This window comes from Misgurnus anguillicaudatus, unplaced genomic scaffold, assembly GCF_027580225.2.
Source record: "Misgurnus anguillicaudatus unplaced genomic scaffold, ASM2758022v2 HiC_scaffold_26, whole genome shotgun sequence".
Lineage (NCBI taxonomy): Eukaryota > Metazoa > Chordata > Actinopteri > Cypriniformes > Cobitidae > Misgurnus > Misgurnus anguillicaudatus.
Window position 1 is genome coordinate 333322 of NW_027395276.1, and position 15125 is coordinate 348446.

Below are 15125 nucleotides of genomic sequence, written 5' to 3' on the forward strand. Positions count from 1 at the left end.
ATTTTCTGTTATATTTGACTATGTTGTTTTAGTCTGAGTGTGTATAACACCATAAACTGCATTTGCATTTAAACTATGAGCATAAGAAGTCCCAGTTTTGCTGGGGAAATTTTTGGATTAACTTTAATTTTAATCTTAAACTTAAATGGCTTTACTCTGAGTTGTTCTCAGTACCGTCAGCTCATATGTTTAACTGCTGTGATGTCTGTTTATGGTACACACTATTAAACTTTTCAATCTCTGTGACCTGTAGGACTGTAATTTCTGATGATTTAACATTTCCCACAGTTTTAACCAACTATAAAAGTACATTGACTGATCAGATTCAGTTTAAATTGATGTTTCAAACATATAAAAGAGTTGTTTGGTTTGCTATCTTGTGCCATGATATTATCAGTGTTCCTGCAAAGCAAAAAACAAAACCAAACAACAACAAACAAACAACAATAAACAACAACAAACAAACAACAACAAACAACAAAACGAACCACAAGCAAAAGCATTCACATACCCCCGTTTTGGCACGAGATAGTGGACCAAATAAATCTAAATCTAAATATTCCCTAGGCCTTTTTGTGGGTTTTAATCATGTAAGTTTGAAATGCATGTAATACATCATTTTTCACCATATTAGGCCTGTCTGGCCATTATAATATAATATATATTATAATGTAATTATAATATAAATTACATTATATTAAAAATAATATTAATTAAAATAAATGTTATAACTGGTCTCAAGGGCTTCTAGAATGATGGTACTTTTGCAAAATTGAGAGCACATTTCTGTGAATTGACCCTGCAGTAGCAGCTGCATTAACAGGTTTACTAACAGCAACAACTCTTTGTTGTTTTTAGGATGCAATAAACCGCAGCACATACTGGGTACAGAGCTTAACTCATTGCTCAGCTGGGGTTTTTTGTGACCCCCTGGAATTGGGCACAATTTTCGCATGTTTTTAGCTGAGGTCTCATTAAGTCTTATTTAGATGTTATTCTATTTGGATATGAAAAGTAATCAATGAATAGGACGTAAGGCACAATTTTTGTTATAGGTTTTAAAGTCATAAACTTTTAGCCTGAAGACATACAGAATTCTAAAAACACTTTTACTAGCTCCCACTGATTCACTTTAAACAGGAATTCTATATTCCTGCTGTGATGTCAGGACTCAGCTATAAGCTCTATTTTTATGACTTTCACAATCTTTAGACAATTAGACAACAAATTGCTCTTTAACAATTACCACAATCTCATAGAGAAACAAAGACTCAGCTTCAACAATCTCTAGACAACTGGACTAAATTGTTTATTTGACAATTCCCATAATCTCATAAAGAAAGGACTAAGCCTAGAACTTTTAACACCGCTGTACTGTATATCATGTTGTTAATCATTGCCTTAAATCACTTTGATTGATTCACAGAAAATAATGATGTATTTTATTTGTTACAACCAAGCTAAAATATTTCCCTTGAAACAAGGAGAAACAGCAGATCTTTTCTGAGAGGGTCTCAGTGGTGAAACTTTCTCAGTAAGATAAGATCACAGGTGTTTTATTGACCATTTTAGCAGTTTCATCATTATCTTGCTGTGCATCAGTCAAAGCTTTAGCTCAATGTACCTTATTAACACAATGAGAAATCCTGCATTAATTAAGGAATTGTAACAAAACTTCCTGGTTCCATTTTATCTACACTTATCTCCCTATTTGCTTAATATCCAACATTTAGTTCCACTCTGCATGCACTGTACCTCCAACCCCAACAATGCTGCCTTCAATCATTTATACACTTCCATCTCTCCTTCATTCTCCATAATTACAATTATCTCCTTAACTCATCATGTATAGTATGTAAACTGTATAGTTTACTGCATTTACTGATCCTATAAAGATTAATACAAACATTTGCTCTTGTCATATCAATCATATAAACCCGAAATTCACTTCTCATATGAAAACACCTTAACGTACACTGTAGTTTAAACACCATCCCTTTAATTAAATTAATTCTTGCTCTGAAGGAGTTTGTTCCTTTCAATGTTGCACATTTACTGTGAACAACATAAAATCTCATCCAGGGAGTTTAAATGTAGTTATTACTGTATTAATTCAATGTTTACCCTTATTTGAGAACCAGCATAAAATTTGGAAGATGTTAATCCATTTTAAATTTATCTTTTGTGCTTTAACCAACAAAAGATCTTTAATTTGCTAACAAATGAAATTTATTCTCATCTACACTGCTGTTGTCATGCTGTGTATTTCCATTAACAGAGTTAATATCGCCTGTTTTGCGCAGGTTTGTTTACATACATGGACGCATGACTTGGGCACGGAGTTTTGTCATCCGACTGGATTTTTATTATTCACGGATATTCGCTAATAACTTACTTTACGGGTTTCAGATATAGTTGCGAGATCGTTCCACAACGCAAATACATAATCGCCACAGTGATGTTCCACTTTTAGACTCAAATTTACGACTTTGCGTAATGTACCACGATAACATTTAGTCATTAGTCCATGTAATATTCACTCCTACTGAGTGTAAACACAGGAGATGATGTTTGAATCGAAGCGCGAGGAAATATATTATTTCCCTATCCGCAATGTTATTATTTCTCTGACAGCTGTGTTGTTATTCTAATTTTTCATGCCTAACCGGATTTCTCCGGACTTTCAATGGGAGTTTAACGTCCCATTCTACAACATACGGGTGCGTTTATGTTCACCCTCAACATTTCTAATAGGCAAATAAAATCAACTTACCAACACAGCTGCAGACAGAAAAGTAGACGTTTAAACCTCCTATTTTGCGATGAATGGAATACTCTGTTATGGTTGAAATGTCGCGCTGGAAAGCTTCCTGGAGTACCACGTCACTTGTTCGGGTGTACTACGTCATCACGTCCCGTGGTATACGTCATCACGTCGGGATCACCAAGCTGTAAGGTACCATCCACAAGCCCAACGACGGATGCAAGTGGAGTGGGTGAAGGGGACTCGTGTTCGTTCCTTCCTCAGCGCTTCTAGAAGAATAATTCCATAATCATGATTAAACTCATTTCTTTGATCTCTGTGTTTAAATTATAATCTGACTCCAATTTAATATACTAAGAATTTAGTGCATTATTCCAATTATCTGTTGATCATAATTTAGATGTTTGATTATTTATTAATTCCCATAGTCTTAGTTATTCGTTCATTAGGGACCCGGTATCGCACAGAGCATACGCCGGCCGTTTGCGTACATCTCACGGACACAAAATTGTCAGTCTGATCTTAGTCAGAGGTTACCGGGTAAACTAATATTTTTATGTCTGGCCGCTCCATGCTTGCTCCGATCATAAAAATAGTTACTTTAGTTTAGCACTCATGCAACTTGCTAAGGCAGGTGATAAACATAAATCTGAGAGTTTTAATGAATGTGCCCCATGCTCCATTCGAACATCAAAACCTCAGTGTGATAATATCCTGACACGATAATCTTGCGGTAATACCAGACTCCTTCTAATCTACTGATCATAACAATTTCTGAAAGAATTCAAATAAATCAATACAATTTCTGAATAATTCAGATGAATCAAATGTAACAATTTATTATACCAGGCAGGTTTCAGCTTCAAACATAAATTAAACAATATCATACAGAATTTGATTCAAGTCCAATTAATTAAAATGATCAACAGTTGCAAAAGTTACAAAGTCATACCTGGCAATAGACACTCTGGCTACAGAGTACTTCCATTATGAATATAATATACCCAAAATGGTTCAGAAAGATTCTTGTTAAAGATGTCTTCCATTCTGTTTGAATACACACACCCAAAGTGTGGGGAAGATTCTTACTAAAGAATGCTTCCATAATGTCTGAATACACACACCCAAAGTGTGGGGAAGATTCTTGCTAAAGAATACTTCCCAGAGTCTCTTGCCAAGCCACCTTATATACACAGAATGAGACAAAGAATAATAAAATCTCAAAACAGGATTTGGTTGGTCGGTTCTCGTGACCTGAAGGAGCACCAAATGGGACTGTTAACCATCTGTGATCTAGATCTCCTCATGAGTTGACACCCATCACAGGAGTACAGATTATGTCTTAAATTTTAAACTTTGATATACTTTCTCTTAGCATTATAGAAATTAGACCTTTTTAACCATCGCACCATGACCTTTAAAACAACACCAAACATGAAGATGAAACCTTTGTAGCATCACAACATATGATATATCCAATGTTACATGTGTTTAGTATATTTCCAGTAACCAAAACCTTAAAGGAGAAGAGAGAGGGGGTGAAATACAGATCAGTTCCTGTGTATCCATGACCCCTGTGGAGAGAGACAACACGTCTCTCAAAAATAGACACAGAATGTGTTTTTTATTGTTTTATGGTCCAGCTCCAAAAACAAGACTTGTCCACCTGTCCTACAATACTATCATCTCAAAAATATCGCAAGAATTAGATGCTTTGTTTCCAGACAAGACTTAGAGAAACTCGTGCATGCTTTCATCACCAGCAGGGTGGATTATTGTAATGGCCTCCTCACTGGCCTTCCCAAAAAGACCATTAGACAGCTCCAGCTCATTCAGAACGCTGCTGCCAGGATTCTGAGCAGAACCAGAAAATATGAACATATCACACCAGTCCTCAGGTCGCTACACTGGCTACCAGTTACATTTAGGATTGATTTTAAAGTATTATTAATGGTATATAAATCACTCAGTGGACTAGGACCTCAATACATTGCTGATATGCTCATTGAATACAAACCTATCAGATCACTCAGATCATTAGGATCACATCAGCTAGAAATACCAAGGGTTCACTCAAAGCAAGGAGAGTCAGCTTTTAGCTATTATGCCAGTCGCAGCTGGAACCAGCTTCCAGAAGAGATCAGATGTGCTCCAACAGTAGCCACATTCAAATCCAGACTCAAAACACATCTGTTTAGCTATGCATTTACTGAATGAGCACTATGCTGCGTCCGAACTGATTGCACTATATTATATATGCACTATTTTAATTATTTTCTATTTCTCTTGTTTTTATTCTTATTTTTAACTGTTTTATACTTTTATTCCTGTTTTATTCTTTTTCACACATTTAAACAGTTTTTATTAAAATCACAGTTATTTTCTTTTAATTGATATTTTAAATTCATGTATCTTTGATTTTTGTTTTCTCATTTCTATGTAAAGCACTTTGAATGACCTTTGTGTATGAAATGTGCTATACAAATAAACTTTGCCTTGCCTTGCCTAGTTTAGTCTAGTTAGTACAGTTCTGTGTAAATCCTGTCTTTTGTTCAGTTTATTGTTTGTTATTTGCCCCATTGTGGGTTTTGTTTTCTTGTTTTATATTTAATAGTGTTTATTGTTCATATACGTCTATGCTTGGGTTCGTCTCTGAAAATCCTGAGACATATCGTTACATTAACCAGAAACATACATAAACAAGTATAATACACATTACACTGAATTTTTTGTTTGTTTTTGGTGCCACCCCATTAAAATTTTCTTTTGGCGCCCCTATGACAAACACACTTAAATTGAACGAGAACTAAACGTTTATTAACAATAAGCTTTTTGTTAGACCGCTTTGTTGAACGCTTTTTCCTCTGTCATCTCTTGTCAATCTTGCCTCTCTCATGAGCAGTCAGGTTATATTACTGTACAGTGAGATTTTATTTCTGTCCCATGGGAAACTTAATCATGGTTTTAATATTGATATTGTAACCATGTTTTTTTTTGGCAGGTTGATAACTACTTGACTCGTCATAGTTTTACTACAAATACCATTGTTGTTTTTTTATTATTTTCAGACCAAATACTATTGTTAAATTCTGGTTACTTTATTAAGACAATGTCACTATAGTTTGCTACAAATGAAACCAAAAACAAGTTGCTTTAGTTAAATTATGTATAATTTTCATCAGGGGTGTTTTTAACTTAAAGAGATCATATTGTGACATTTTTAAGATCTAAAATAGGTCTTTGGTGTCCTCAGAGTGCATATGTGAAGTTTAAGCTCAAAATACCTCCCACATGTTAAAATTGCCACTTTGTAGGTGTGTGCAAAAGTCTGCCATTTTGGGTGTCTTTAAATGCAAATGAGCGGATGAAATGCAAAAACTGATCACAAAAATGGTGGTTTGTTATTTTTTCTTTCTCTCTGCGCTAAATGGCAGTGCCGTGGTTGGATAGTGCAGATTAAGGGGCGGTATTATTGTAATTGGACTTGCTACCTACATCACAAAACAGGCAAAATCTGAATAACCTATATTTTTTCACAAGGTTGCAAAGAATGGTTTCCCAAATCTTTTTTTCTTTACCAAAAAAGTTACTGAGTTTTCACATTTTCAGAAGCACTGAGGATCCAATTATAGCACTTAAAGTCCCCATTAAACGGAAGTAGCGATTGCCTTATTATCCCAGTGCTGACGTATATACGAGTGAAACCAGAGGGCTGTTCCATAAAACATGCTTGGAAAAGCGAGGATTAAAATGAAAAACCTGACTTGAATTACCCAAATGTATCAGTCGTGCTTAAATCAGTTCCATAACGGTTAGTTGAGGTTTACGCAGTCCTACTAATTTGAACGAGGCTCAAGAAGTCAAGATAATTGCGCGTGCACGCTAATCTTGAGCAGCCCTATGTCGAGCGTGGATCAAATCAAAGTTAAAGAGAGATCGGTGATTTGTGATAGAAATGTATAAAGAATTTACCACTGACTAAAAATGATAATTCTGTTGCAATAAACCAAATCATATAAACAGCCGTGAAGTCCTTATGGACTAAATACTTTCATGCAGTATCTAAATTAAAATCTACAAATTATGGTCAAACAACAGCCTGACATTATTTCAACCTCGCCAGAAATTATAACCTAGTGGTCAGTGCGCTCAAACTCCTCAACAGTGCCGTCTATGACCTGAGTTCGATTCCCGTCTCATGATACTTTTGTCTCTCCTCTTTGCTTTTTATTTATATAGCACCTTTCCAATAGCCCTAAGGCTAGCCAAAGTGCTTCACATAAAGGAGAAAATAAAATACAACGTACAAAATACAAATTATAATAAAATGTATAATGCATTGGTCTAAATATTTGAAAGGCCTATTACATACCATATAATTAAACACTGTCTATATTGTATTCATTATTATTGTAACAAATTGTGTTAAAATTAGTAGGCTATAAAAGTATATATTTACACTGATAGTGGTTGTAAGGGTGGATTCACTACAGTGGTTCAGTCTGTAGGAACGCCGAAATGACTGAGAAATGTTAACAGCAAGATATTATAAAACTGTGTATTTCTGGTCAATTATCACCCTTCTGCAACCTATACCAACAACGGAAATAAGTGCAGTTATAATAGCAAAATATGTGGGAGAGCATTGCTAGAATATAAATATATTGAATTGCAATATGTAGCGTTTAAGTATTAACACTAAATCAAAACTAAACAACAGATTTGTAAATGAAAAGGTTTAATAACAGTACTGACTTAAAGTTACAATTGAAATCGTTACACTATAAATCATGAAATGGTACTTAATACAAACAATTAACTGTTTCCAATGTATGTGAGATATTACCTGATAAGATAGAGAAAGAAAGAAAGTTTATGTGGCGAAGTGGTCTTTTTACAGCAATATTCAACACTCAAAAGATATACAATAGACTACGCCACCCTGGGACTATACCAGGGAATCACAGTTCACTTAAAAATGTTATAAGGAACACAGGTTCATTCTACTGAACAAAGTGAGCAAGAGACGTGGGTAGCAAAATAGAATTTGTTTATTTGTACAAAAGTTTAAAAATGCAGAAATAAAAGTAGTCACCCAGCCAATTACTAAAGCTGGAAATCACAATCCACAATAAGGATTTACATTTAATTCAGAGCTGTAGCCTATTGGCATCAGATGGGCTAAGAGAGGGAGCAAAGAGGAGAATCACACTAAGTGCACACACGCACACACACACTCACTCCAATACCCGTGATTTTATCAGTGGTGCTCACACAGCATAACACAGCACACAGTGAAGGAAAGCCTCACTGCCGTCGGACACACAGCTCCTGTAATTGTGATACAAAACAAAATAAATCAAATCAATAGAAATTAATAAATGAAAACTTATTAAATGCAGGGGAGCAAAAGAAACCCTTCCAACATAAAGAAAAGAAATAAATTCTAGCTTAAACAGCTAGATAATAACACAAAAGGAAAAGGAAAAGAAATTTAAAGACAACAATGTCCAAGAGAAAATCTCAGCATTCTGAATCAGTCCAAAATGAGAAATACCACAAAGGAAAAATGAAGAAATAGATAATCTGAATGAGCGCGGCCCTCAAACTCGTTATTTCCCAACGTACGAGGAAAAGATCTTTAAATACAGTCACAGTAGGAGCAAGTTTTAACCAACAACTCCAAAATCGGGCCGCGCTAAATCACCCAGGACAAAATGATGAAAACACACAGCAAAAATATAAAGAAAAAGAAACGAAAGCAAATCCAGCAGGAACAAAACAGCAGCGTGCTTCTATATGTAGTAGGGGAATGCAGCACGCACAGTCTTAGCCCTAACAGATAATATAAGATGATTAGTAAACTAATTATAGTTTATGAACAGCAATCGGAAATATAAACGCACATACCAAATAACGCAGCCGCTTGCCACACCAAAAGCAAAGCTGACGTCAGTATCCACGGGATAGAGATGGAGATGCCAAACAGCGTATATTGGATGTCCCAACTCAAACGGTAAACACACGGGAATGCTGCAGTAAAGATAAACATAGCTGACCCCCACACCACATCACCTAAAACCTCTGGTAATATATTAAATCTTACATACCTGGAACTAGGCAGTGTAACGAGCCAGACCGCGCGTAACGGTTGTTTACAGTAGGCTATAAATGACACAAGCACTAGTGTTACCATACCATAATCCGGTATTAGATAGAGCCGAACGCTAAAGCTAAAAATGCTTACCTCTACAGCGTACACAAAGCCCCCACAATGACACAAGCAGTGCTAGAATAGACACACCGCTGTGTGTTAACCACAGACCTCTGTTGAATGCCGGTAAACGGGAAGAGCGCAGGCACAGAACAGATGACGCACATCCGGCCCGCACAAAACAGCCATTTATACACACCTCCCTGCGGGACGATAGGCTACCAATAACATGACGTCACTACAGGGAGGATCTAACTACCCTGCCACAATCTACCCCTACTTTTTGTATCGTCGCCCCGACGATAGAATACGGCAACCCCACAATTCCCCTTATCAGTTCCAAGGCCTGAAAATGGCAGAAATCCCACTAGAAAAAGACCCACCTAGGGGCACAGCCTCACCAGGCACTTCCACTGACCGTGGCAGGTGATGGACATTCGAGTGCTGGCCTGCTCTGGGCCTTGTTGACCTCCGCAAAGCCATTACCTCAGTACCTGGTTGGCCTGCAGACACAGTAACAAATCCTGAAGGTAGACCCATTTCCCCAGAACGGTGCTGTCCTTGGGCTACTGGTATCACAGGTACCATCCCAGGGGGACAAGGGTCCGAGACATTCAAGGGAGCTTGAACAGCTGCAGGGGCTAAATCACTAACAGCCAGACTCTGAGCCTGGGGGGTTTCAGGCACAAACATTAGCAAATCACCCTCTTCTGGCTCATCCTCTAAAGGCAGTGCCCCCTCAGCCAAAGGCCTATCCTGAGGGCTCGAAACTGGACGGTCCCCCAGAATCTTAGCCTTCAACAAAGAGCGATGAACATGCCTTACCTTACTTAAATCATCAACCGGTGCAATGGTATATACCGAACCCCCTGCAGCAGGTGCCTTCACTATCTTATACACAACTGGGCTCCACAAGTCTTGGATCTTATGGCGACCTCTCATGCCACACTCCCGGAGGTAAACCAACTGGCCCTCCTCAAGCGACACACACCGCACATTCTGATCATGATGTGTTTTACGTCTCTCCGCTGCAACCCTTAGCCGATCACGTGCCCCTTCAAAGGCCACATGGAGCCTAGTTTGATGTTCCACCACCCACTCATGAACATTACCTACCCCTACCTCCTGGACTCTGCCCACCAAAAAGTCAACTGGGAGCCGTGGTTCTTGCCCAAACATCAGAAAATATGGGTTCGATACCTCACCTCAACAAATATTCCCGGAACTTTTCAGCCATGGCCCACTTGAGCGCCAAAAACTCTAATTTCATAGAGCTATAGTTGTTCATATTGCGCTCAGTGGGCCTAAGACTGCGGCTGGCATATGCAATTGGCCGCACGGTTCCTCCCTGTTCTTGGGAAAGAACTGCCCCCAGACCACTGAAACTAGCGTCAACCTCCAGAATAAATGGCAAAGTAAAATCTGCGTAGGCAAGCACAGGGGCAGAGGTGAGTTTCCTCTTTAAGGCTTCAAAACTATCCTGACAAATCTCACCCCAGGCACCGTTAAAACTCACCTCTCTACGTTTCTTTGTCTTGCCACCTGCCAGTTCGGCCACCAATTTATGCAGAGGGGCCGCCAACTTGGCAAACCCCTCCACAAAACTGCGGTAATAACTGGCAAAACCCAGGAACGAACGCAACTCGGACAGACTTGTAGGAGTGCGCCACTGAGCTACCACTTCAATTTTACTTGGGTCTGTGGACACACCTTGAGACGACACCACATGCCCTAAATACTTTACCTCACGTTGGAAGAATGCACACTTTCCTAACTTGGCTTTTAGTCCTTCAGCCCCTAACCGACCCAAGACCACTTCCAGACGCTCCAGATGTTGAGCCACCGAGGAAGAGAACACCACAATGTCATCTAGATACAAGAGCAAAGATTGGCATTGTTGGTCACCAAACAACCTCTCCATCAGACGTTGAAAGGTGCTGGGAGCGTTACAGAGACCAAATGGCATCCTATTCCACTCGAATAGGCCAAATGGGGTACAGAAAGCAGTCTTAGGCCGGTCAGCTTCAGTGACAGGCACCTGATTGTACCCGCTGGCTAAATCCATAGTGGAGAACCAGCGGGGACCGGTCAGGGCATCAAGGGACTCCTCAATACGGGGCAAAGGGAAGGCATCCTTCCTAGTTTTAGAATTAAGTTGACGATAGTCTACGCACATTCGTAGACTACCGTCCTTTTTCCTAACTAAAACAATGGGAGACGCATAGGGGCTGCAGCTTTCCCTGATAACCTGTGCCTCAAGAAGTTGATTAATGTGGGACTTTACTACCTCATATTCTGAAGGTGGTATACGCCTGTACCGTTGCCTGACAGGGGTATCGTCCAGAAGGGGAATATCATGGGACAAGAGGTTAGTGCACCCCAGATCACCCTCATGGGCTGAAAACACAAATTTGTACTTGTGAAGCAAGGCCCGGACCCGGCTTTGCTCTTCCCCTGCCAAAACTGACAAATCTATGGCATCAATCTGGTCCTCCACAGTAGAGGGGACCAAGGAACTATGGGAGCCTACAGTAGCAGTTAAGGACCTTACTTCAGTAATACCTTCTGGCAAACTAATGACAAAGACACCACTCAATGTGCCTAAAGACGTCCTGGGGTAAAGAATCACCTCAGTGGTACCCACGTTCACAACCGGGATATACACCGTGCCCCGGGTCACTTGAACCAGTGCGGGGGAGGCCAACAAACCAGCAGGTAAGCCTGCATCTGGAGGCTCAAACAGCACGGGACCGGAAGCATAATGTTCTGAGCAGGTTGCAGCTACCAACTTCATGGTACCACCTGGAATGTGACACACACCCTGCCCCCGCACCGTAACCCCCCAACACGATCAACAGAGGTCTGGACACTAACCTTACTACAATGTTGTAATGCCTTTGTGACGGAGCTAGGGGCCTGTGACACCGCCGATAAGTCAAAAAGGGATGTACCGTGTTGTCCAAAAAGTTCCTGGTAGCACCGGCCCAGGACATTCATCCCCAGAACACCCGGGACATGTCCACCGGCACCACCAGGAGGATCTCGGACAACCAGCACTCCACACTCCGGTACTACTTTACCACAAAGTTCGACATCGAGCTCCATATACCCGATATAAAGAATCGCAAGACCATTCGCCGCGGTAAGTTGCAACCATTGACAAGACCTAAGACGCTCCTGCCCCCATGGTTCAAAATACTGGTGAAAGCAACTCTCGGTGATTGTGGACACCATGGAACCGGTATCCACTAAACATGGCACTTGAACACCACCGATGAGCACATTAAGATGAGGGCAGGAGGACACCAAACGAGAGACAGAATTTAGACGGTTTACAACATTTGAGCCAAATGACTCCCCATCCGCGCTGTGACTCCGCAGCCCGGTGGGGATTAGTTTTCCGACGGCTGTGAAGATCGAAACTGCCTAGCCCCAGTCGAAGATGTACCCACTGCTGGAGCGCGAGGGAGAACACGTTCTCCATCACACTCTCGGGCAAAATGGCCAGAACGTTGGCACCTCCGACATACTATATTACTGTGACGTGGGGACCGGCTATATGAATTAGGGACCTGCAAGCGAGCGAAACCTTGGGTAAGTTGGTTTAACTGTTCTTGTTGTGCCTTCAACATTTCCCGTAACTCTGCTAGCTCCGACTTGGGAGGGGAGCTCAAACGAACTGCCTGCGACTCGCCCTGTATGGCATACTGGACCCCATAGGCCACTGGTACAGACTGACTTCGCCCTCTCGCACCCCCAGGCATTCCCTCCCGCTCCCAGCGCATTGCCTCGCTACGAACATCTAAGAGGGAAGAGGTAGGGTCACGGCGGACTAATTGTTTTAGTTCCCGACGAAGACCAATATTGAGCACATGCTCGACAAACTGGTCACGCAATAAAGCTTCTGCATTTGGTATGGCATGCGGCGACTGCTGTTTTACCCCCTCCAAGAGGCCCATCAATGCAATAGAGAACTCTAAAAGTGTTTCTCCTTCCTGCTGCCTCCTGGAGAAAAATGCCTGTTGCAATGCTACATATGACAAAGAACACCCATACAATTCCTTTAAGGCCTGAATTATCTTATCTGGGTCCCCCCTCTCTGTCTCAGACCGATACCTGATCTCATCCCGAGCTTCTCCCTCTAAATGATCAAAAAGAAACAATGCTTGATCAGCTCTAGACAAATGGCGAACCCGCATACAGGCTTGGGCCTCCTCTACCCATTCATTTATGGTAATACCGGGTCTCCCGCTAAACTTTGGGCACTTCCTATCTCGGGGAACAAACACAAATCGCTCAGTAGATGGGGCACTTGCACCAGCAGATTGCTGTGCACCAGAGGGTAAGGTGGTAGAAATAGGAGCTGTACTGGGACCTGGAATAACAATTTGAGTCTGTTCTTGTCTAAGTCTTTCATTATCAGCTCTTAATTGGGCCACGAGATCCCGAAGTTCTTGTAATTCTTCTGCCATAGCTAACTTTTAGTAAAACACTTACCACCAAGCAAGGCGGGGCAGAAAGAAAATTTAGACCTGAAACACAATCAGGGGAGATGGCAAAAGAGACCCTTCAAAGAGTCTACGCTGCTGTCTTGTTCCTGTGAAATAAAAAGAAAAGCAAATAATGGCAATACCAGCTGGTGAAGTAATATTCACCCACGTCTCTGCTCAATTTAGTGAGAACCCTGCCGACTACGCCAAAATGTGGCGAAGTGGTCTTTTTACAGCAATATTCAACACTCAAAAGATACCCTGGGACTATACCAGGGAATCACAGTTCACTTAAAAATGTTATAAGGAACACAGGTTCATTCTACTGAACAAAGTGAGCAAGAGACGTGGGTAGCAAAATAGAATTTGTTTATTTGTACAAAAGTTTAAAAATGCAGAAATAAAAGTAGTCACCCAGCCAATTACTAAAGCTGGAAATCACAATCCACAATAAGGATTCACATTTAATTAGGGCTGCAACGATTCATCGAGTTACTCGATTAACTCGATTCAAAAAATTTCTCGAGGCAAAAATTCTGCCTCGAAGCCTCGTTAAATTCCTATGACGCGCACTACACGCGCCGAGATCTGATTCACACGGACCGTTGTTCAATGTTCAGGAAGTACATCATAGCACGTGATACATTTTGAATTTAGTTGGCGCGATGGCGGAGAGTAAATATGTCCATAAACGGCAGAGAGAGAGAAAGTCTAAAGTTTGGGATCATTATTCTTATCATTACATTACATTCAGCATCTGAAATGAAAACGGATGGCTTGCAGGAATGAAACACATCCACTGGTGTGTCACCAAGCGTCTCTGAAACAAGGTAACGTAGCTTCCGCTGATTTTAATCCCATACTGTATTTGTAGCGATGTCGTTATGCGGTTTGACTAGATATGATGTTTAGCTTTGATGTTTTTAAGTACTAAACGTATTCACGGTCAATTGCAAGAGAGAAGCTTAAAAAAGAACCCCTTCACACACATGCATGCACCCTTGTCTCTCTCTCTCACGTGAGTCAGACCGATCGCGTAATGCATCACATATGCTTAAACTTTTATGTAGCCACGCAAAAATAATTTCAGCTGCATGCATTCACTGTATAGAGCGGGACGTGATTTTTCGAACGGATTCTTAACCTAAAATTCACCGCAATGCAAGTGATGCAAACCCAATGCAGCGTTCTATTGAAAATGAATGTATGTATTTCTGCCGTACCAAAATGCAATGAAGCAACTGAACGTCTGACTGGGGTGTCACTCTTCCTCACGCGCAGCACGCGTGCATGTGTGTGTGTGTGTCTGTGTGTGTGTGTGCACGTGCGCGCACACACACAGGTTGTTACTAGAGCAAATAGGCTCAACCCAGAAATTATATATTATTTGTTAGTAATGGTAAATGCTGCAGGTGTAGAAATGTACATTAACCAGATATTTACTTTGATGTAAGGGCTAGATTACAGCATGAAACCTGTTGTGCATATTAATAAATTAAAGTGCTTAATTGTTGGCACTGGCACTTATAAACACTAAATGGGTAAAAATGGAAATAAATAGGCTATTTTTTGCAGCCAAATGCCAATACCTCTGTTTTGTTTTAGAAATAAAAGCCAAATGCTTTAACATTTTACAGCCATGTCATTTTCGTTATGC